This window comes from Ambystoma mexicanum, chromosome 12, assembly GCF_040938575.1.
Source record: "Ambystoma mexicanum isolate Mex_15411 chromosome 12, UKY_AmexF1_1, whole genome shotgun sequence".
NCBI lineage: Eukaryota > Metazoa > Chordata > Amphibia > Caudata > Ambystomatidae > Ambystoma > Ambystoma mexicanum.
This window is the reverse complement of record NC_090936.1, coordinates 839,015,632-839,038,161: the sequence shown is the minus strand read 5'-3', so window position 1 is coordinate 839,038,161 and position 22,530 is coordinate 839,015,632.

Here is a 22,530-nt window from a genome sequence, read left to right as displayed (position 1 = left end):
AAACAGCACTTTTCAAACGCATGAAAATACTTCAAGCATGCATATACAATGCAATAAATACATACAGGTGATTATAATAGTGAATGGCTTAATAATTAATGTTACTGTTTGAAAGATAGGGTTAACTGTTCTTTTAAATCTAAAAGGAGAGGTAGAATAATCAGAGAAGGTCTCGAAAATCGGAATTTGCTGGTAAGGAATGGCAATATTAGTGGTGACTTGCCCACTGTAGTGACATGGTCCAAGGGTGTTACACCCTCAACGCTTGATTACATTTTTTTGTATCTGAAGAATTATTTTCTTCATTTACCCTAACGCAGGTTCAACATCGGGCAGTAACCAAAGTCCACTTCTATTAACTCTGTCATTGAGTCTTGCCTGATCTAGTGACACTTACATTATTTTGTAGTTAGAAATCAGGAAGTGAGACTATGCTGTTCATTGCAATCTACACTTGTCATCAAGATTCAATTCTCTTGTTGAGTATGTTTTTGTTGTCGGTGGGTTTTTAAAGTTAGTTCTGAGTGATTATGCTCCATTCTTGTCAAGGATATTGTATCTCATCTATGGTTATTTTCAGGGGTGAGGTAGTGAAGAACACACATACTCATAACTTTGATAAAGACACACAATTAAGCAGCTTAAATAGTATAGAAATTGGGGCAAGGAACATAGGGAGCATAAACTTCAGCATGATGCTGAAAGAATGTTAGCTATAATGCAGTGTAAACATCGCCTGCACGTCTGTTCTTTAATTAAAACCTCAGTTACCCAGGCCACTTTTCAAATCCAGCCAATCCTGAGAGAGAGGTACAAAAATAATGTTACCAATTGATATGCCCACAGAAATGTTTGTAAAGAGGTGCTAAAATGAGTAACCTTGTATGGAGGACATTTTGGGATGGCGATATCCATCTATTAATGTTAACGTTGTCATGCGGGCCATTGGTAAATGTAAAACATCAAATGCTCCAGGTGCTGAAGGCCTTTCAAATGCTACTCTTAAATCTGCACCTTTCTTGTGGGCTAATATTTTAAATGACCTCTTTACTAAAGATATGCACTCACACTTTATTCCAAAAACATGGCTAGATGCCACAGTCATTTTAATTTACAAGAAAGGCAATAGAATAGACCCAAATAACTACAGGCCCATTTCTCTCTTGGACTGTGCTTATACAATTTGTTTTTATTCTTGAAAAGTTACATGCTTAGGCTATATTGGCAAATATTGTTGATGTACACCAGTGAGGTTTGGAAAAAGGGAATGACTACATCGCTAAATTGTTTTATCATCCAATTTTTGGTGAATCAAATAGCTAACACTAACAGAACCTTCTACGTGGCCTTTCTTGACATTTCTAAATATTTTGATTGTATCAACAGATCCTTGCTGTGGTAGGAAATTGCAACATTGGGCTGCCTGAGGGCCCTGCTTAACATCCGTATTGCCTTTCACTCAAAAAAACGGCTCGGAGTCCACCTAGACCAGCAGGGCTCTTACACAAAATGGATTTCGCCAATTGTATTTAGCTTGTATATTCTGGGTTTTAACTCGGCTTTTGAAAATATTAGAACTAACTCTCCCAAACTTGGCACAGTATCTTTAAATTATTTGCTCTTTGCTGACAATATAGTTTTATTTGGGCTTGGGATTGGGGTTTTTACAACGTATGCGCTGCAGCTGGCTTTATCTGCTGATTTAACAAGGGGGGTCCTGGGAGTCCCTCTGCCAGACATTAGTCCTGGTTACGAGAGACTTACCCAGAGTCTTTAGCTCACTATCTTTCACAGAGAAGAAATATCCCAAACATATCAGTCTTTGTCCTGCCCTGGGGCAGTCCAGCACCGAAATGCGAGGCAATTCTCCTCTGAACAAGAGTACCAACAGAAACCCCAGACACGTGTTTCGGTCTGGTTGGACCTCATCAGTAGGGTGGATCTGTGCCTCTCTAAGAATAGTGAGCAAGGGGTCCACGTCTGGATTCCCCTAGTAACTTAGGGTGAGACCCAAAGTTACTTAAATATGCAGATTTAACAAGGGGGGTCCTGGGAGTCCCTCTGCCAGACATTAGTCCTGGTTACGAGAGACTTACCCAGAGTCTTTAGCTCACTATCTTTCACAGAGAAGAAATATCCCAAACATATCAGTCTTTGTCCTGCCCTGGGGCAGTCCAGCACCGAAATGCGAGGCAATTCTCCTCTGAACAAGAGTACCAACAGAAACCCCAGACACGTGTTTATCTGCTGTACATGATTACTGTAAAGGTTTGGACTTAATTCTTAGTGTTGAGAAATCTAAAGCCCTAATGATGAATCCAAAAAGAGTGGTCACGGTTAAGTCTAAGAGGAAGGGGCCACAAGGTATGCAGACACCCAGGCAGCAGTTCCCTTTTACGTGTTACAGGTAACATTGCAAAGGGCCTGGGTAGGCATAGCCACCAGTGAAGGTTACGCAGGTTGGGGGAGAGTTGTTCACATTTTTAGAACATGGGATAAAGCAGACTGCAGCATGATAGACTTTGTGAGGCTGAACCAGCAAGGCATTACCCCAATCCATCCCTTTGTGCTATCATACCATCCACTGGAATTCATGGTTGGGGGGTTTAATCTTGCACAGCAGTGTGATCTGGCACCACCAGGTCTGTGCTTTCTTGTTGATGTGATGCTGAAAGGAGAAGGCGGTGTTGTCCATGGTGAACCCAAGAGATATGGGACACAGGACACATTTGGGGGTGAATCAATTCAAGTGCATCTGGATCTTGAATCCTTGGATGGTTTCCGGTTTGTAACAGTTGCAGAGGAGCACACATCTGTTTTGATCTGGTTAAGATTTAGGTATACCAGTGTAAACCACATTTTAATGGTGGCACTGTATTTCCAGAGGTGAGTATTATTCATTAAGGAGTGATCCCAATGGTTCCATGTATAAAGATTAAAGTTGAGAAGATTGAACCATGTGGCACTCCACATGTAACTTGGTGGCAGTGTTATCTGAAGGTGCCCATCAAGACACCATGGTATCTGTCCGAGAGGTAGGACGAGAACCAGTTAAAAACTGATCAGTAGAAGCTCATTTTTCTATAAGGAGGCTGATCAGAGTCTGATGGTGCACTTTATCAAAGTGGCAGATAGGTTTTTGAGGCAGTAATCCCCCTTGTCCATGATCTGGAGAGCATCACTGATGCCCTAAATGGTGGTTGTTTCAGTGCAGCATTTAGGATGGAATGCAGATGTGTAGCTGTCAGCTTTCGCTGATCTCACCTGATTCTCTTTGTTGCTGTCACTGCAGGAGGCGTTCGAAATTGAAGTATTTAGTAATGTCTCTTCTGTGGAACCTTTTTTAGTAAAGAGGTAGGGTCTGTTCCGGGAATTCACCACCTTGATTGACAGTAATACAAATCCAACAGTATGGCAAATCCCCTGTGCAGCCCGATGCAGGAGAAAAAGCTGGGTGGCTGAAAAAAAAAACATGAGTAGTTGGTAGATGTCCACAGTGATTAATATGTTGTGCTGGGCTGCGACAAATCACCGGGTAAAGAAGTAGCAATGATCTTGAAATGATAGTCTTTCCGGGAATAATAAGGAAGTAGCAAGGAAAAGATGTTGAAGGTTTCTTGGTGCACAATCAGGCAATGGGAAATAAGATGCTCGGTGTATAGCCAGGCAGCAGAAGAAGGATCCTCAGTGTAGAGCCAGGCAGCAGAACGAGGATCCTTGGTGCACAGACAAGCAGCAGGAAATAAAGAAGATATCTGTATTTTAAAAGAAGTGTCAGCGGAATAGCCAATGAAGGAAGGGGAAGTCGGAAATACACAGAATAGTAAAAGAAGAAAGATACGATAGGAAAGAGGTACAGGTAAGTTTAGAAAGGGGAGGTAACAGAGTAGGAAGAAAAGGAGGAGTCACGGACCGACCGTGGCCCACAAGAGAAAAAGGAACCTTACTAACTGCGAGCCGTGTATCAGAGGAACACAGGCGGACCTGAAGGAAAGAATAGGATACCAAACTTACCAGCAGGGGAGGCGTGTCCTAGAAAGAAGCTGTTGTGAGGAGCCAGCTGGACGCTGGTCCTAGCGGATGAGCAGAATACCCGAAACAGAAAACTAACACGCATGAGGAGAACACGAGTTAAAAGCTGAAACAGATCGGAAGAAAAAGGGTTGAGGAGGAGATATTCAAAAGGCGGAGGACAAGGGAAAAGTCCTTGCAGGAAACTCACAGCAAGAACGTAGCGAGAACAAAGCAGAGTAGAAACTCCTAACGTTGCAACGCACTGAATGGGCAGAGCCAGCGCCCGGATATATAATAGGAAAGAAAAAGTTTAGACCGCTCATGGGGGCTGCCGTGAGTACTCAGATCCTCCATCGGGACCAGAGTTTCCATACGCCTGTTCTAGTGACAGTTTGCCTTCTTCTTCGGGGTCCTACCACGGATTTCCCTGGGTGTAGGCGGTGGGCACGTCTGAGTACATCAGGTGCCGAGATATTCTGCACTGGTTCCCATGAATCTTCTTCCGGAGAGAACCCTTTCCATCTGATTAGATATTGCAGCCTTCTTCTCCTAAAATGAGAGTCAATGATCTGTTTGACTTCAAACACATCTGAAATAGGACCAGAGGGGGGGGGGGCTCTTGTTTTCCTTCTTTCTGTTGATAGTCAACAGGTATGAACGTCTTGAGTAAGGAGGAATGAAACACAGGATGTATGCGGTGGAGAGGTTTAGGTTTAGGCAACTTCGATTTGAATGCAACAGGATTGACTATGACTGAATAGGGAATGGCCCCAGGGACTTTGGAGACAACTTGGAAGGATGAGTCCATCGAGGTAGGTATTTTGTGGAAAGCCAGACCGAATCCCCTTCTTTCCATCCCGGACCTACGATGGGTGTCTGTTTGTCTTTTGTTCTTCTCTCGGCTTTCCTTTAGGTTGGAGATGGTGATCTTTTGTGTATCTGCTATGGCCTCTATGAGCTTATCAACAGAGGGTACGTTGGACTTTTTAAAGGACTCCGATGGGAAGGACTTAGAATGTTGTCCATAAGTACAAAAGAATGGAGACATCTGGATGGCTATGTGAATTGAGTTGTTATACACAAACTCTGCCATAGGAAGCAGGGAAACCCAGTTGTCTTGCTCTTTGTTAGTGAAACACCTCAGGTATTTTTCCATTGTCGTGTTTAATCTCTCTGCCCATTAGACTGAGGATGGTACCCAGACGTAAGGGCTCTCTGGATACCCATTAGGTTACACAAAGCCTTCCAGAATCTAGAGGCATACTGCGTCCCTCTATCTGATAGAATTGTGTCTGGCAACCCATGTAAATGGACCACGTCTCTGGGGAAAACACCAGCGATTTCCAAAGCTGTATGAGTGCCTTTCAGAGGAGAAAAATGTGCCATCCTACTGAAGCTGTCTACAGTGACCATAATGGCAGTATGTTGTTGAGAAGGAGGGAGATCCACTACCAGATCAGTAGATATATGACTCCAGGGCTACGTAGGTAAAGTAGGTTGTTCCAACAAACCTACAGGTCTTGCAGTGGAACTTTTACTTCTGGCACACACTGGACAGGATAAGACGTATTTCTTAACAATGTTATACAAAGTGGGTCACCAAAATCTTCGTGAGATCAGATCAGATGTGGCTGCTATTCCCTTATGTCAAGCCATCTTGGAATTGTGTCCCCAGGACATCACTTGGGTTCTTTGAGATTTTTCTGGTAGGAACAGTAAACCTTGATTGAACCATAGATCTTCTTTTTCCTTGAGTCAGCTAAAAATACTTGAGGGGAGTGCCTTAACCACAGGTAGACTTGTTTATTTTACCTCCTGCAACAACTTGGAGGCCAAACCTATGAATGTCACATCCTGAAGTAGCCGTTCACCCTGAAAAGGTGGATTGACATAAACCAGAGGACTTCTGGAGAGGCTATCTGCAACTATGTTCTTGGTGCCGGGGAGGTAGGTGATGTGGAAATCATACTGTGCAAAGAAATAGGCCCACCTGGCCTGTCAAGTGTTTTTAATGTCCATCTGCTGTAATACTTTCAAATTGCTTTGATCCATCCAGATCTCAAAAGGACACCTGGATCCTTGCAACAAATGTCTCAACTCAGTACATGCTTGTTTGATCGCTAATAGTTCCTTTTCGATCACTGAATAGTGATTCTCGCTAAAGGTTAGAGTGTGGGAAAGGTAGGAAACAGGGTGTTCCTTTCCGTTATGGTTTTGTTTTAGTACTGCTCCAATAGCCCCCGCGGATTCATCAGTTTCCACAATAAACATCTGTCGTTGATCTGGTTGTTTTAGAATGGGTGTAGAACAAAAGGCGGTTTTGAGTGAACAGAAAGATTCATTAGCTTTGTGGTTCCAATCAAAGAAGACATCCTTTTTCAACCGAGCCGTGATATGTAGGACTAGATCTGAGAAATTGCGTATGGATTTTCTACAGAAATTGGCCAGCCCAAGGATGAGTACATTTCTTTCACAGATGTAGGGGCTGGCCATTCCAAAATGAAAGTGACTTTCTTTGGATCCATCGCTACCCCCTTCTCGGAAAGGATGAAACCCTTAGGAAACCCTACTCTGGTAAAAATACCAAGTAGAGCCTTAGCCACAGCTTGAGCTGTAACAGTCCTCATAGGTATTGCTTCTAGGTATCTTGTAGCATGGTCTATTACAACCAGGATAAAGCTGTTCCTTTAAGATGTGGGAGGTTCAAGGGGACCAACCATATTGATGCCCACCCTCTTAAAAGGAACTCCCACCACTGGGAGAGGCACAGTCATATAATTTCACTGGATGAGAGCTGGTAACTGGGGAAGCATCTGCACAGGGCATCCAGCTAACTTGGTGAGGCAATTGGGTGCCTTAGCAACGTCCTCCACCTTGAAAAATTATCCATTATCCATTATGCTGGCTCCAGTGTCTCTGATGGCAGGAGTCTCCTGGCCATTCACAAGAACACTAACTTTATTTTTTTTTTTTTTTTAAACTTTATTTTTTTACTTTTTAGTGTAGCAAATAAACAGTCCTCCAACAGGGAGCCGTCAAATGCAATCCCCAACAACAAACCTCCCGCCCCTCCGCCCCCCAACCCCGTGTCCATCGTGACTTTGAATGTAGCCATCTTTTGTCTGAGTCAGATGGAAAGCTTTCCACGTTGCCTCTATGTACCTCCGTCCCATGGTCTCTCGATCTGGGGGCTTGGATTGTCCGAGTTTGAAGCTTCAGCATTGTTCATCAGGTAGGTGATGTATGGCACCCAGATGTCGGGAGGGCGCGCATGTAAGGGCAGGGTTCGGATAAATTCGGTGTCCATATCTTGGCAGTATGTTATATCCTTCTCCCAGTCAACTATCTTGGGGAGTGGGCCGCGACCCCACGACATAGCAATTCTTCTACGTGCCAGCACCATGAGGAGCGCTGCTAGCTTGCATGACGCTGGCTGTAGATATTTAGTGAGGCTGAGAAGCGGACCCAGCGGTAGGGGGGTTATCTGTTCGCCTATAATGTCGGATGTTGTTTGTATAACAGAAGTCCAGAAGCGCTGGATACCAGGACAACCCCATGCCAGATGAAGAAAATCAGCGTTGGCAAATGCGCATCTCTCGCACTGGGCCGACACCTCTGGGTGGTGTCTATGTTTCCTGACTGGAGTGTAGTATGTTTGGTGCACAAAGTTAAAGTGTATTAGCTTAAATCGGGAATTTAACGCTATCTTCTGAGTCTGACAAAGAATGTAGGCCCAGTCTTCCTCACTAATCGGTCCCTGTAACGCTGATTCCCACTTTCGTTGCACCCTGGGTTGAGGTTTCCGAGTGTCCCCCTCCAAGGATCTGTACAGAGTTGACACCAGTCTACCTTCACCTTGTGCCAAAATGGTGTTGTGTAACAGATCCCAAGTGGGGGGTTGCTTAGGGAATGTGGGGAATAGCCCCTGAAGGGTGTGGCGAGGTCTTAAATAGAGAAAGACGTCCAGGGATGTGCTCCCTCCTCGGTCTTTTGCCATTTGGGGGGTCATAAATGTGCCCCCTGGGAAGAGGTCTCCCAGCGATTTAATCCCTATTTTATCTATCCATAACAGGAATACTCTTTCGTTCGTGAGGGAGATGCCGGGGATGAATTTTATCGGCAGTAGGGGAGAAAATCGTATAGCCACTCCGCATTCGCCAGCAATCTTCTTCCATATCGCATATGTGGATAGGACTGTATTCAGCGTTTTATGCGGCACGGACATGTGGCTTATTATGACTGCTGCTAGCAGGTCGGGGAGGCCAGGCCTCTTTCCACTTGCACATGTGGTCTGATATAGTGGGTTGAGTACCAGTGGCTTAGGAATTGGGCCTGTGCCGCCCAGTAGTATTTTTTTATATCGGGGAGAGCCAGGCCTCCTTTTGATATTGGTAGAGTAAGTTTGTTGTATGCTACCCATGCTGGTTTCCCCGCCCATAATAATTCAAGGATCGCGCTCTTGATTTTTGATAGAAAGGAATTGGGGAGAAGTAGCGGGATATTTGTGAAGAGATATTGAAGTTTGGGGAGTATAACCATTTTTGTCAGTGAGGTCCTGCCCCACAACGTTAGTGGTAGAGATTTCCCTCTCTGAATACGTTCTTGTAATAACTGCAGTGTAACTACATAATTGTCTCTAAATATCTCGTGGTGGCTTCGTGACATCTTGATCCCCAGATAGCGCACCTTCGAGTTTTCCCATTTGAACCCGTGGTCATCTGCAAACTCCAAAGTGCTAGGGGTCAGGGGGAACACTATCGATTTGGAATGATTGGTTTTGAGGCCTGACATTAGCCCGACTTTTGTTACCTCCCGCATTACGGGGTTGAGATTGGTTTGGGGATCACTGACGAACAGCATGATGTCGTCAGCGTACAGGGAGACAATTAGCCTGTGAGGACCCAGCTTTATCCCTCGACCTAAATGCTCGGCACGCAGCCTTGAGGCCAGGGGTTCCATCACCAGGGCAAAGATAAGGGCCGAAAGAGGGCAACCCTGTCTCGTTCCGCGTTCCAATGTGATCCCTGTGGATTTGGTGTTCCCTAGTGTGATGTATGAGCGTGGTTTGTTATATAACAGAGCTACTAGCTTCAGGAAGAAGTTACCCAGACCCATCTGCCTTAGTGTTGCGAACATGAAGGGCCACTCGACTGAGTCAAACGCCTTCTCGGCATCTAATAATACTGCTATTGCCTGCTTCGCCGGGTCCAGGGCTTCGATTACGCCAAATAGTCTCCTGATGCCGTATGTCGTACTCCGCCCCGGGATGAACCCGGCCTGGTCACCCAGCACCAGAGCCGGCATCAAGGGGAGCAGTCTGGTCGCCAGAATTTTTGCTAGGATTTTGTTGTCTAGGTTGATCAATGATATCGGCCTGTACGAGGCGCAGTTCTCTGTAGGTTTTCCAGCTTTGTGTAACATCATTACGTTAGCCTCGCACATCGTGGGAGGGAGCGACCCCCGCTCCACCGCCTCCTCGTAGACTTGCAGAAGAAGGGGGGCCACGACCTCCACGTGCGCTTTGTATAAATCGCCATTGAGTCCATCGGGACCGGGTCTTTGGTGTTAGGCAAGGATTTGATTGCTGTCTGAATTTCTTCGAGCGATATGGGCGCGTTCAAGGGTTCGCGCAGGTCTTGGCTCACCCAGTACAGTTCCGTGTCATTGAGGTACTCTCGTATCGCTACGGGATCTGATGCTCCTTTTGAACTGTACAGGTTTTGATAGAATTCTCGGAAAACATTGGAGATCTCTTCCTCTGTGTAAACCCTCCGGCCTTGCGCATCCGCGATGCATTCAATGCGGGGTGGGAGTTTGTCTATAGTTAGTAGTCTGGCCAGCAGTGCACCTGGTTTTTGCCCCTCTCCGTATTGTCTGATCTGTTTTCTGCGGCCCAGGAACTTCAGCTCGTGGTCCGCTGTCTCCCTGAACCCCAAGAGTTCTTTTTTGAGCTCGGCTTGGGTGCGTGGGTCTGGGGTATCGGAGAGGTTTTGTTCGAGTTCTTCAAACGACGCTCGTTGTCGGATAATTCGCCTCGGATCGATTTCAACAAGCCATTTTCTTTAGTCAGGCAAATTCCTCGTACGTAGCACTTGAGTGTTTCCCAGATGGTGCATGCGGAGTCGACAGAGTCTTGGTTGATCTCCAGGAAGGAGACTATCTCATGATGCAGTTCTGCAGCAAATACGGCGTCCGTGAGTGAACCGGGCTTGAATCTCCAGTTGAGGCCAGGCACTGTTACACCCGCCAGGGTGACCTCCAGTACAACCATCGAATGGTCAGAGTAGGACCTCAGCAGGATATGGCACGCACCCCATCTGAAAGGGCTACGGGAGGATGCCAGGATATAATCGATTCTGGAACTGGTGTTGTGTACCGCTGATCGGAAGGTGTAGTCCCTGCTGTCGTGGTTGTGTCTTCTCCACATATCAGATAGATTGAAGGCCTGACAAATCTCTCGAACCTGAATACTGTCCTTGGATAGGTTTCCCGATGTGTTATGGGACCTGTCGAGCCTGGGATCAAGTGTGGTATTGAGGTCTGCACCCCACACCACAGTCGTCGCGTTGGTCGCGTCCAGATGGGACATTACCCAGTTGAAATTATCAGGTCCATCTGTGTTCGGTGCGTATGAGTTCACCACCACCACCTCTTTCCCTGCGATTATCCCCTTCACCATTAGGGCCCTCCCCTCAGTGTCTTTCTTTAGCTCAATAAAGCTGAAATTAGTTTTTCTGTCGATCAGGATCGCAACGCCCCTGGCAAATGAGGAGTAGGATGAGAAGTACCGATGACATCCCCACGATCTGGCCCAATGTTGTTCTGACGCGGGCAGCAGGTGAGTCTCCTGGAGTATCGCTATGTTGATTTTGTGTCTCCGAAGATATTGAAGAATTCTCCTCATTTTCATAGGCTGATTGCCGCCACAAATGTTCCAGGTGGCGATTTTCAACGTTGCCGCTGCCATCTAGAGGGGTCAAAAATCATCATGTCGAGACGAGGCTCGCGGGATTGGCCGGAGTCGCTTTCCATAGAGGAGCAGGGAGGACGTGGCAATTGTTAGATGCATAGTTCTTCGTGTGACTGTCGTGGTACTGGGATATGCGGGTTGTGGCGGTTTTGCTAAACTAACTTCTCTCCCCTGCACGGGCAACCCCCAACAAGCCCGTGATAAACAAACCCATTTTAACAATACAACTAGCATTGCTGTGCTCGGGGCGCAGGTGGCCCTCCAAGAGGGGGCTGGCTCTCTTCTTCGGATGCAATGTTGAACTGTGGTGGTCGTTTCTAGTCAACCTTGAAGTCTCGTGCAGCCGTTTTGGGTGTCCTATAGGCAAATTTTACGGCGGGTTTCTTCTTGGTCTGTCGCCCCTTTGCGGTTTTCCGTTGACTGTAGCGGGTCTACAGCCAGAGCGATCCAGGTAGTCGCTTGTCTCCTCTGGGGTGTTAAGGAATTGGGTCCTGCACTCGTGCTGAATGCGGAGTTTGGCTGGGAAGAGCATGGAATATTGTATCTGGTTCTCTTGCAGTCTGCGCTTTACTGCCATGAACGATCTTCTCTGCACTTGGACCGCTTGGCAGAAGTCCGGGAAAAACTGGATCTTGTCGCCGTCGTACTGGAGATCCCCTTTTTCCCTAGCCGCCCGTAGGATGGCATCTCGATCCTTATAGTTAGGCAATCTCGCTATGATTGGGCGGGGATTAGCCCCGGGGATTGGTCTGGTGTTGGGGACTCGATGAGCTCTCTCCACGACAAACAGTTTGGACAGGATTTCTGTACCGAAGAGGTCCATACATAACTTCTCAACGTAGTCTTCCATTTTCACGGTGAGTTGTTGATCCCTGGCTCCCACGATCCTGATGTTGTTGTGCCGAAACCGGCCCTCCAAGTATTCGTTTTTGGCGCTTACTGCTTTCATTTGCACTTCTAGGGAGGCCACTCTGGACGTTAGAGCCGCTGCACCGTCGTCGAGATCAGACACTCGCTGCTTGACGAGAAGTGTCCAGTCTGTCGGCGTGTTTGTCCAGCCGGTGCTGGAGTAGGTCGACCTTTGAGGAGAGTGCGTCGAGTTTACTTCCAAGACTTCCGATTCTGGCCTTAAGATCAAGGAGGATTTCCCTGATGTCGAACCCGTGGGCATCCTCTTCATCCTGGGCTGCGGGCTGGACGGGAGACTGCGCTCCGCTGTTCGAGGTAGTTGCTTTGGTCGTGGAGCTGCCCTCGAAGTTCAGCTTTTTTTGCGATCTATCCGTTTTCCTCGAAGTCGCCATTGGTTCGCGCGTTGCAGGGGCCAGGGGGCACCGGGAGGCGGGCCAGGGGTCTCGAGGCGCCCGGCTTGTCGTTTTCTAGTGGAGTGACTCTCTGGAGGTCTTGCCGCTGGGCCGGTTTGGACCGTGCTGTTTCACGCCTCCCTCGGCGGGGGAGCCGGGGATCCACTCGGGGCGCGCGAGCGAGGGGGCGAGGGCGCACGGGCGCGCGTACCTGATCCTTGGCGGCGGCCGGAAAGCCCCCCGGTGTCCATCCGTGGTGGCTCCTCCAGGATTTTCCTTCGTTTTCGCCAGCTCCGAGCGGCGCCCCCGAGTCCCAGGCCCGCTCCGCAGCCGGCCCTTCCGCACGGGGGAAGGGGGGGGCTCTTCGCCGTCGAGGAGACGGGACTCAGCTTTCGAGGGTCGACGGATGAATACCTCGTTCTGCTCGGATTCGCCTCGGCTACAATCTGGAGGCGGCTGCGGACAATTTGCACACCACAGAAGCTTCGATTGGTCAGGATTTTAGGGGAGCTCCGCGGAGCTCACAGGGAGGCCGCCATCTTGGACGGCTCTCTAGCGCCCTCTCGAACACTAACTTTATAATACTCTTTAGTATTATCTGGGATGGAATTATAACCCAGGGACACTAAAGAAACACTAGCTGAGACTCTTATGGGTTCATCAGCCAGTAGGTGAAAGTTTCCACTTGCCATAGGTACTTCTTCCTCTGGGGAGAAGGCTAAGAAGACAGTGTGGACCCCTGAAGGTTTACCCTTACATCTGGGATCCCCTTTCACATGGTCAGTTGACCCACACACATAACATTTCCCAAAGGTTTTGATGAATGGGTGTTTCTTCTGACCTCAATCTGGTTTGGGTCCATACGGTGCCCTAGCCTGATTCGGTTTCTCTTGTGGTCAGGGGTGGACTGGCCTTTAGTGAACTCTGGAGATTTCCCGGTGGGCCTCTGCACCCTGGGCCTCTTTTCTGTGGTATTTCCAAATTTTCTCATAGGAAAAGCATTGGGTTTGCTGAAAATGTGTCATATAGGGCCACTTTGAACTTTATTTCCAGGGCCTCTTTTGGTCCCCAGTAATTATTTCCAGGGCCTCTTTTAGTTCCCAGTCCAGCCCTGCTTGTGGTTTACCCTTATGTTGCTGTTTGGGTCCCTCTTTTGGATAGGAGGTATTTGAATTATCTGTGTTACCTATCTTTGGCTGCATTCCTCATCCTTTTTCTGAGTTGCCCCAGAATCCTTGTGAGTAGCCCTGCTGGCAACCCACAAGTTAGCAGCCTTAGCTAACTTCTTTGGATCTATCTCCTTGGAATCAGCAAAGTGCTGTCTAAGCTCATGAGAGCAGACATCAGAAATTGACTCCCACATAACACAATTTCTTATACCTTCATAAGTGTTTACTCTGTAACCCTTAACCCAACCATCAACGTTTTTCAAACATTCACATACCCAGGTAGCCTATGGGGTACCATCATGCTTTTTGAGGGTCCTAAACATATTAAGATACTGGGAAGGGGTCTTCCCAAATCTAGCAATTAAAGCTAGCTTCACACAGTCACAATCCATCATATCCACCTCCCCAACTCCATCACAACATCAGATGCAACAGTGGGTAGCCTAGAGAAGAGCCAGGGAAGCAACTAATTCCCTGTAATGTCTTGAATTTCAGGGTTATATTCAAACATTGCCAACCAATCCAAAATAGCAAGCTTAACCTCATATATACTGACAATTTCTTTAGTCATATTGGGTCTCTTTGGACTGGAAGACCTAGAAGACTGGGAGAGAAACATTTTCAATAGGCAACTTTTTCATCTCTAAGGCATGGTTCATCTCCATTTTTCAGAGCTTAAGTTATTGATGCTTTTGTTCAGTTTGAGAATTTAAACGTTTAAATTCCAATTCAACCCTCATCTTTTCTAGAGCAATGAATTCAGGACTGAGTGTAGGACCTGTAGGGGTCCCAGTGGACAAAGGTTGAGGTTGCTGAGCAGGTAAGGGAGCAGTGAGGCCTACATTATGAGACACCTCTGCCTCTTCTAACTCATCAATAATAAACACATTATCATCCTCATTAATTTCCACATTTGCTGAAGGGTTAGGTATTTCAGATCCACCCTCCAGACTTTGTTTCTCGAACAACCTTTCAATCAATTCAGACTTTTTGCCTTTAACAGTGAGATTCCTTTCTCTACACTGGTTTTTCAAATAATCCACAGTGTAACTAACGATGGTCTCCTGACTGTAGCTTTCCATATCAGACATGATTAATATTGCTTTTTAGCGATGTTTAGCCTTGTGGTTAGTTGATCCAAGGTAATAGCAGCACTCTAAGTGTAATCACTATACTAGATCCGCACCGCTGTACACGAGTGTTAGGCAGAATGATATGCAGTACCCTTTGGGAACACCACACACAATTAGGACTACAAGTGACAGTACAAATTCACCTCTGGTACAAGCCTGTACTACACAGTAAAGTGGTAGCGATGGCTGAGCAGTCAGACTTATCTCAAGAGTAAAGTGAGCAGTATCAATAGTTACACAAAGGACAGCAATTACTATGATTCAAACAATCACTGACCCAAGGTTTCTGAGTAAAAGAATATATATTTATTTACACATCAGTTATTAAGCATTTCACTATTATCAAGCAGTTGAAAAATCACATCACTAATACACTACATCGCACCCAATAGATTCTGGACAAGTTAAGCTCAAAATGAAGTGTGAGCAAAATGGTACTCCAGCAATTTAAAAGGGACGGAAAGACAAAGTTAGACAGAAATTGAGCAGAACCAACAAGTAAGTAAGCAGGGCAATCTAGAAAAAGGAACTGAAGTGAGGAAATCAAATTAAAGTGGCCTGGTCCAAAGTCAATGAACCAAAGTTTTTGCAGAGGATCACACAGTTCAGAGTTCACTTTCACCGCGGATGTAAAAAACGAACAACCAGGTTAGCACAGTACCCTTAACGCAGAAGAATGCTGTAGCTGATGCAGACATTCCTGGCAGGTCCTGCAGGCTCACGGTTCCTGAAGCAAATGTCATACTGACAAGAAGGAGGAAGACTGGAGGTTCCTGCACTGCCCAGGGAATAAACCACCAGCCGAGCAAAGCGATGAATAAAAGGTGCGCTCCTTAAAATGCCAGCAGGTCCTTCTGGCTATCCGGTTCACTGTAGCTCTGTACAGCAAATTCGACCAAAGAAGGAGAAATCGGATGGTTACCACTGCCACCAGCCAAGTCTTAGTGAAAAGGGAACGAAACAAGGTTCCTATAGAAAGAGACAAATAGGGATAAGTATTAACCCTTTCCAGAACTCTATGTAAGATAGATTGTACTGCGACTGTGAGTTTTAAAAGAGTGGAGTGGGTCTCCCCAGGCCTGGGACCCTGTTCTGGTCACAGCTCTCAGTGTACCTTTTCAAGATAATGAGAAAGACTGTGTGTCCCCATTCTTGCCACTGGTATAGCCACCTAGCCTGGGAGAGTGCCTGCAGGTTGCAATGTCTGTTGGACAACACATGTAACAATTTTGCCTGTCTTCACTGGGAACCGCTCCTCTTCCCAACATGGGTAAATGGCCATTGTTCAGCTTTGCTGATTTACGTGGGTCAGGATTGCAAAACTGAGCTTTTCAGTCTGCAATTAGTGCAGATGTATTCTGTTATTTTGTAGGTGGCTCACTGACTCAGGAACCAGGAATTGTCCTCCCGCCCTTGCCCTTGGCTGTGAGCACTGGCTCTGTGCTTCATGCTGCAGAGTCTGCATCTCGTCTTCGCTTATTCTGAGGCCTGTGGCTTCATGTGAATTCATTACAATCATTTATGGTTTCCATATATATATATTGTATTATTCTCCTTAGAGGTTAGTAGTATTCAGCTCTTGCAGCTTCTTTATATGTCCCTGTAGCTCCATATGGTTAGTTGCAATAAAGCAGTTGTAAGCTTGCTCTGTGTGACTTTTGCTTTCTTGTATTTTGGCATTTAGCTAATGAAAAGGAAAGGCTTCTGACAGTATGTATATCTATCCGTCCTCTATCTACAGAACTGTGTATGCATGTTCTTGATGTGTGCACGTGTGTGTCTGGGTAACTTTGTGCAGGGATGCAAGTTTATTTAGTGACTAGCGTTACTATGTTGTGGTGTTACCAATGAAGTCAGCACGGCTAGATATTTATCGTCAGTCAACCTAGTCCTGTGATGGGGTACTTTTATCTGCAAACACCGCTGGATTGGTTTTGAACGTCTGCCTAAGAGAATATCTGCTCTTTTACGTGGAATTCACTTGTCCACATGGGGGTTGGCCAAACAAGAACTGGCATCTCTAGTCTCTCACCCTTTGGACTGGCATACGCATAGGGGACACGAGGGCCATTCCAGGGACCCTTTCATCACTGTTATTATGTCTGGGTGGTGAAGCATGCTCACTGTCAGAGAAAACTAAAGAAGACACATAACAAAGGTAGGTTCCGGTGTTCATCAGGTCCTGTTTAACCAGTGCATCCTACTCAAAACGATGTAACATCAGCAGAATTGTTGGCACATGTATGTGTTTGCACTTCTTTTCTCTGTTGACATTGTTTTTCTCCTTTATTGGTACCAATGCTCGGGAGTGTGTTGGGTTAGCTAGTCCTTTCTGTATGGTTTTAAATGGAGACCATAATGGACTGAGAAACTCTAAAATACATGTCTTTTTCTTCTCAACCTATCATGGCCACTTTTATAATTTGACCCACCTATGTGAATACTTGTAATTGAATGAGGTGCTGATTTGGAAGTGTTGTGTTTTCTGACCAAGGGATCCCTGTAGACAGAGTCCACAGAAGAAAGAGTGATCTTTGGCTCACTCTCCTGTTCAATGTTACAGCATAGACCTGAAAGGAAGAAAACAGTGTACGTTCATCTTGGATTGGTAAAACCTCAGAAGAGTAGCCCAAACATCTCAGCTTCTTTGCAACAAAACAATGATATTATCATATATTTCGTTTTCCACACAAAATGAACACTGACAAAAGCTAAACTTAAAAATAACAAAATAATATTATTTTTTCATGACAATGTTGGTGTCTTTGTTCTCCTTCCAATTCAGTACACAGGACTACATTCTAGGATGACAGAGGAAGATACTGTGTATATACTGCAAAGATGCATTGTGCTGTTATTGGTGAACAGTTATTAAGCTTCTTGCCAATCAGAATATAGCATGTCTGAACTTGCTGTATGCACAAACAAGGGGGGTTCTGGGAGTTTATCTACTACCGGCCTATAACCCAGGTTACAGTCTCAACCAGAGTCTTTAGCTCACCATCCTTTCACAGAAGAGCAATTTCCATTACATATCAGTCTTTGTCCTACCCAAGGCCCAACCAGACCAAAACACATGACTGGGGTTGCTGTTGGTACTCTTGTTCAGAAGAGAATTGCTAGGCATTTCGGTGCTGGGCTGTCCTTGGGCAGGACAACGACTAATATGTAGTGGAAATGTCTCCTCTGTGAAAGGATGGTGAGCTAAAGACTCTGGTTGAGACTCTAACCTGGGATAAAGGCCAGTAGTTGAGAAACTCCAAGAACCCCCCCCTGTTTTTGCATATTAAGTAGCTTTGGGTTTTCACCCAAAGTTACTAGGGTAATCCAGATGTGGAACCCTTGCTCACTGTTCTTAGAGAGGCACAGCTCCATCTCACTGACGAGGCCCAACCAGGCCAAAACACGTGTCTGGGGTTGCTGTTGGTACTCTTGTTCAGAAGAGAATTGCCAGGCATTTTGGTGCTGGACTGCCCTTGGGCAGGACAAAGACAGATATGTATTGGAAATATCCTTCTGTGAAAGGATGGTAAGCTAAAGACTATGGTTGAAACTCTAACCTAGGGTACAAGCCAGTAGTAGAGAAACTCCCAGAACCTCCTTTGTTTTTGAATGTGCTGTATGCCAGCACTTGGCAGATGCTGCCATGATTCCACCCCACTTATTCAGAGTGTTTCCTTGGGTGGGTAATTGCTCTGTATAGATATGTGCCTGACATCTTCTAGGTATCTTCCAGGCATCGACCATGACATATGCAAACTACATGCCGATTGTTAAGCTCTCACATTTCCCCATGCTAGATGTTAGAATGTGTTCTCAGTCTGTTATATCTTGGTGTTCTGGGTCTTGAGTTTTTTCTGAATTAAAATAAATCGAAAAAACTACACATTCTTGAATTCAAAGGGAAAAAAAGACATATTGCATGGCAGGGGAAACCTGAGATTTGTTGGGGGGTTCCTCTGCCTAGTAGTATATAACATTGGGCAGGGCAGCAGTATGGTGACACCACTGTGCACCTCCAGAGGACATAGTCTAATGGGATGCATGCTGTAGTACTATTGCTTCAAAATGCTACTTCCTGGATGCATTTTGAAAGGGGGGGAAGGGTTTACTTGCCAGATGTCTTAGTTAGAAAGGCAAAGGAAGATAATACAATCCGATGCCATTTACAAAAGAGATGACACTCCTTATATAACAAAACACCAAACTGTGATAATCAAAGTTGCTTGTAGCAATGTATTACAAAGATAGAATGATATTAAAAAATGATCTGATTGATTGGTCAAAAACAAAACAAGGCAAACACAAAATGAATCAAAAAAGAAGAGTTATATCATGTCAAATAACACCCATAGGTGTAAAGGTAAATAGATGTATAATAACAACATTGACTCGTAAACATGATGTGGTGTGCCATCTAGCCACCCTACTAACAAAAGAACAATCTAAAGAGATGCTACAGTAGAAATAACAGAATGTTGCACATTTTTCTAAAAATGCTCAAACAGTTCAAAGTTTAGAAATGAATCACATTGGGCAAAATAAGCATATAAGTCAAATTTCATGTAATAACATCCTAAAGAATGGGATGTGAACTCGTACAAGTTTGACAAAAGTTCCTGCCCAACATGTTTCATTAAAAATGTGCAAAGCACCCCACTGAACTGTGGTGAACGTCGGCCCAAGGCACGTAGGCTTCGGGAGAAAAGCAGTCTGACATCAGGAAGTAAATCGACTCGTCTCTTCAGGATGAACAAATATATTGAGGTGAGGGTGACTTCATTGAACGAGCTATTGGCCACTCAAGAATGATAATCTGGTAGATGCCTGCAAAGAAATGCACAATCACTATGTATATGTGTGGCATCTTAAATATAACTCATTTCTGGAAGATCAGGTTGCAGTGCATTTGTGCACACACACACACACACACACACACAATGTCCTTGTTATGTTAGGCAGGTATGCATTGAACGCCATCATCTATTTGGGTCTGGATTGTGTTCACAACACAGGGTGTTTTTAATGCAAAATTGTATGTATCACATGGTTGTGCATGGCCTCTCCTTGTTGCCTCTGCCCTACTAGGGGCATATGTAGAGCATCTGGATATGTCACACGCCCTAGTGCCTCATCACAGAAAGTGATTATCTTGCATATAGCGATGACTTGAATGGCTTGGATAGATTGAGTAGTTTATTCTCAGAAAAGGGTAATCATTTTCAATACGGACCATTGGTAAATGACAAAGAAGACACAAATAGTAGGCCTAATGTGGAGCACTTGGGCTTTGTGTACCGCCCCACTCACACATTACTAGACCTGGGCCAAATAATTTCCAACAACAATCACTGTGAAAAAGACAAATATGATCGCGGACTGAGACAACTAAAAATAATGGGAAATACTGATAAGAACCATGGCACACTCATCAAGAGACTTTTTTTCACCACCAGCAATGCACTCTCAACTGCTGCGCCATTCTATTGTTGTTTCATCTGCTATATCCACTGCGAATGATAACCTATGAAAATAGTTAAATTGTGGACCATCCAGAAGATGTGCACCTGTCAGAAACCAAGGTTTACTTCCACTCGGAATCTGTCAAGGCAACAGTACTGTCTCAGTAAGGAGCGTTTACAAAGCTGAGTTACGCATGTGAGGACATTGATGCAATCAAATGCCCTTGGACTTCACAGGCAGACATATCATTAACAATAGCTCCAATACACAGATCAAGGAAAATTGAATTACAAGTAATGGGGTAAGAACAGCACATGTCAAAGCACCAACATCCACCTAAACTCAGAACAATATTACTAGACTTGGCTGGCTGGGGTGTTACCAGTGGAGTAGCTTTGTTGAAAATGTTGGGGGGGACATGACATCTGAAGGAAAGGTGCCCCAGCCAAATGAATGCGGACAAAATGGTGTGCCATGAAAGTTGGGGGGGACAAATACCCCCGTCCCACCCTAAAATTATGCCCATGGGTGTTACAGCCTAAAGTGATGCTAAAACTTAATGGTCAGGCCCAAGTGCTCTCTAGGAACATGAGAGGGCACTCTCACTGCATGGAACCGGAGGGCATCTGGAGAGATCTCAAAGATTACGCTATAGTTGCACTACAGGAGACCTGGGCAGTTGATACCTTGATTTATGATGGAAGAAATGATCTCCAAATCCCAGCCAGTCAAGGCCCTTCAGGGCATCCAAAGGGATGTCTTCTAATAAGAATTTCTGCAGGTATTGATACATTGCTACTGGTTATCATTGAAAGGTTTTGGTTAGGTGACCACAAGACAACTATGGTAATAAATATTTATGGTCTGCCAGGGATGAAACACACTGAAGAAATCATAGCTAATATGGGCACAATAATACAATGCTACAATTGTTCACATCACTTACCTATAATGATTGTGGCCGAATTGAACGCAAAATTACCTAATGAGATGGAGAGAGCCTTCAACATTCCAAAGGAATACCTCAAGCAACTAGTTTTCAACAAGTTGGCACGTCATTGTTCCTAAGTCATTGTGCTGTATGTAAGGAACAATGACCTATCAACAGCAGTACTGTTCCTCTGTTGAGAAACTAGTTTTCAACAAGGAACAATGACCTATCAACTTGTTGAAAACTAGTTTCTCAACAGAGGAACAGTACTGCACAGTTGGTGGGAGCCTCTTGCGAGTCCTCGATGCAATTCATCAAGAACAGATTAGATAACGATTAAGGCTCAAGAGAAGGTCAGCTAGGGGTAACTGGGAAATGGGCTCTTAATTGCAATACTACAGAAAATCAGTGAGATGGGTCACCTGCCCGAAAGCTGGACTAAAAGTATAATAGTCCCAAAGTATAAACGAGCCGAAGTATAAACAAGGTTCACACCGGGATCCCAACAGCTATCGAATATTGGCAGTGTTGGACACGCTGGACAAAATCTTTGCCAGGGTAATACTGTCCAAGTGAGCTGCATGGGTGGAGCAACATTAAATGATGCCTTTTAACCAATTAATTGGGCATCTGTAAGCTTTGCTCCACTGTTGACAAAATAATGTTACTTACCGCCTTATTTGAAAATGCTTCCAGTATCTGCAAACAAATGGTATATGTGGCCTACATGGATTTTAGCACGATACAGTCAACCACACCACATTATGGGTGAAATTGGATGCTTGGGACATTCCAAGTGGCCTTCTTAATATCATTAGTTCCCTGTACTGGAACACCTCTGTAAGGGTGAGAATCAATACAAATGGCTCCTTACCTGCTCCCATTTAAACCTTAACTGGGTTAAGGAAAGGATGTGTTCTGGGACCGCTCCTCTTCAATCTATACCTGGCTTATGTTTCTCTTACTTTGGTTTCCAAAATATTGTTCCCTCTGAAACTAGGGTTACTTGCCATTACATAGCTTGGCTATGCAGATAACATTGTGCTATTCAATCTCACTCCAAATTGACTGCATATTATAAAACATGTTTATGGCCTTCGTACAATCACACACCTTTTAATGAATTTGAGTAAAACAAAGATAACAGCATTCCATGGCACTAAGCAGAGCGAGACACAGGTCGCTACAAGGGACCCAACTGGAACAGGTGAAAGAATACATGCACTTAGGCCTCCTCATCAGCAGTCTAAGCTGGGGAACTCATATAGAACATCTGAAATTAGAAGTAAAGCAACAGGTGAAGGCATTAAAAATGTTTGCAGCACAGCACTCGGGTTACAACTTAATCATTCTTGGGCCAATATATCACATGGAGCTCCTGCCCAACATCGTGTACGGCTGTATACCCTTGGCATGGGAAAAAAGGAAAATAACTACACAGACTGGAGAGTTTTTGTATTTGATCCACTACGAACCTACCTGCAAACACACCAGTGGAATTCCATTTTTCAAACTCAATTTACACACTGCCACCTCAGCATTAAAAATG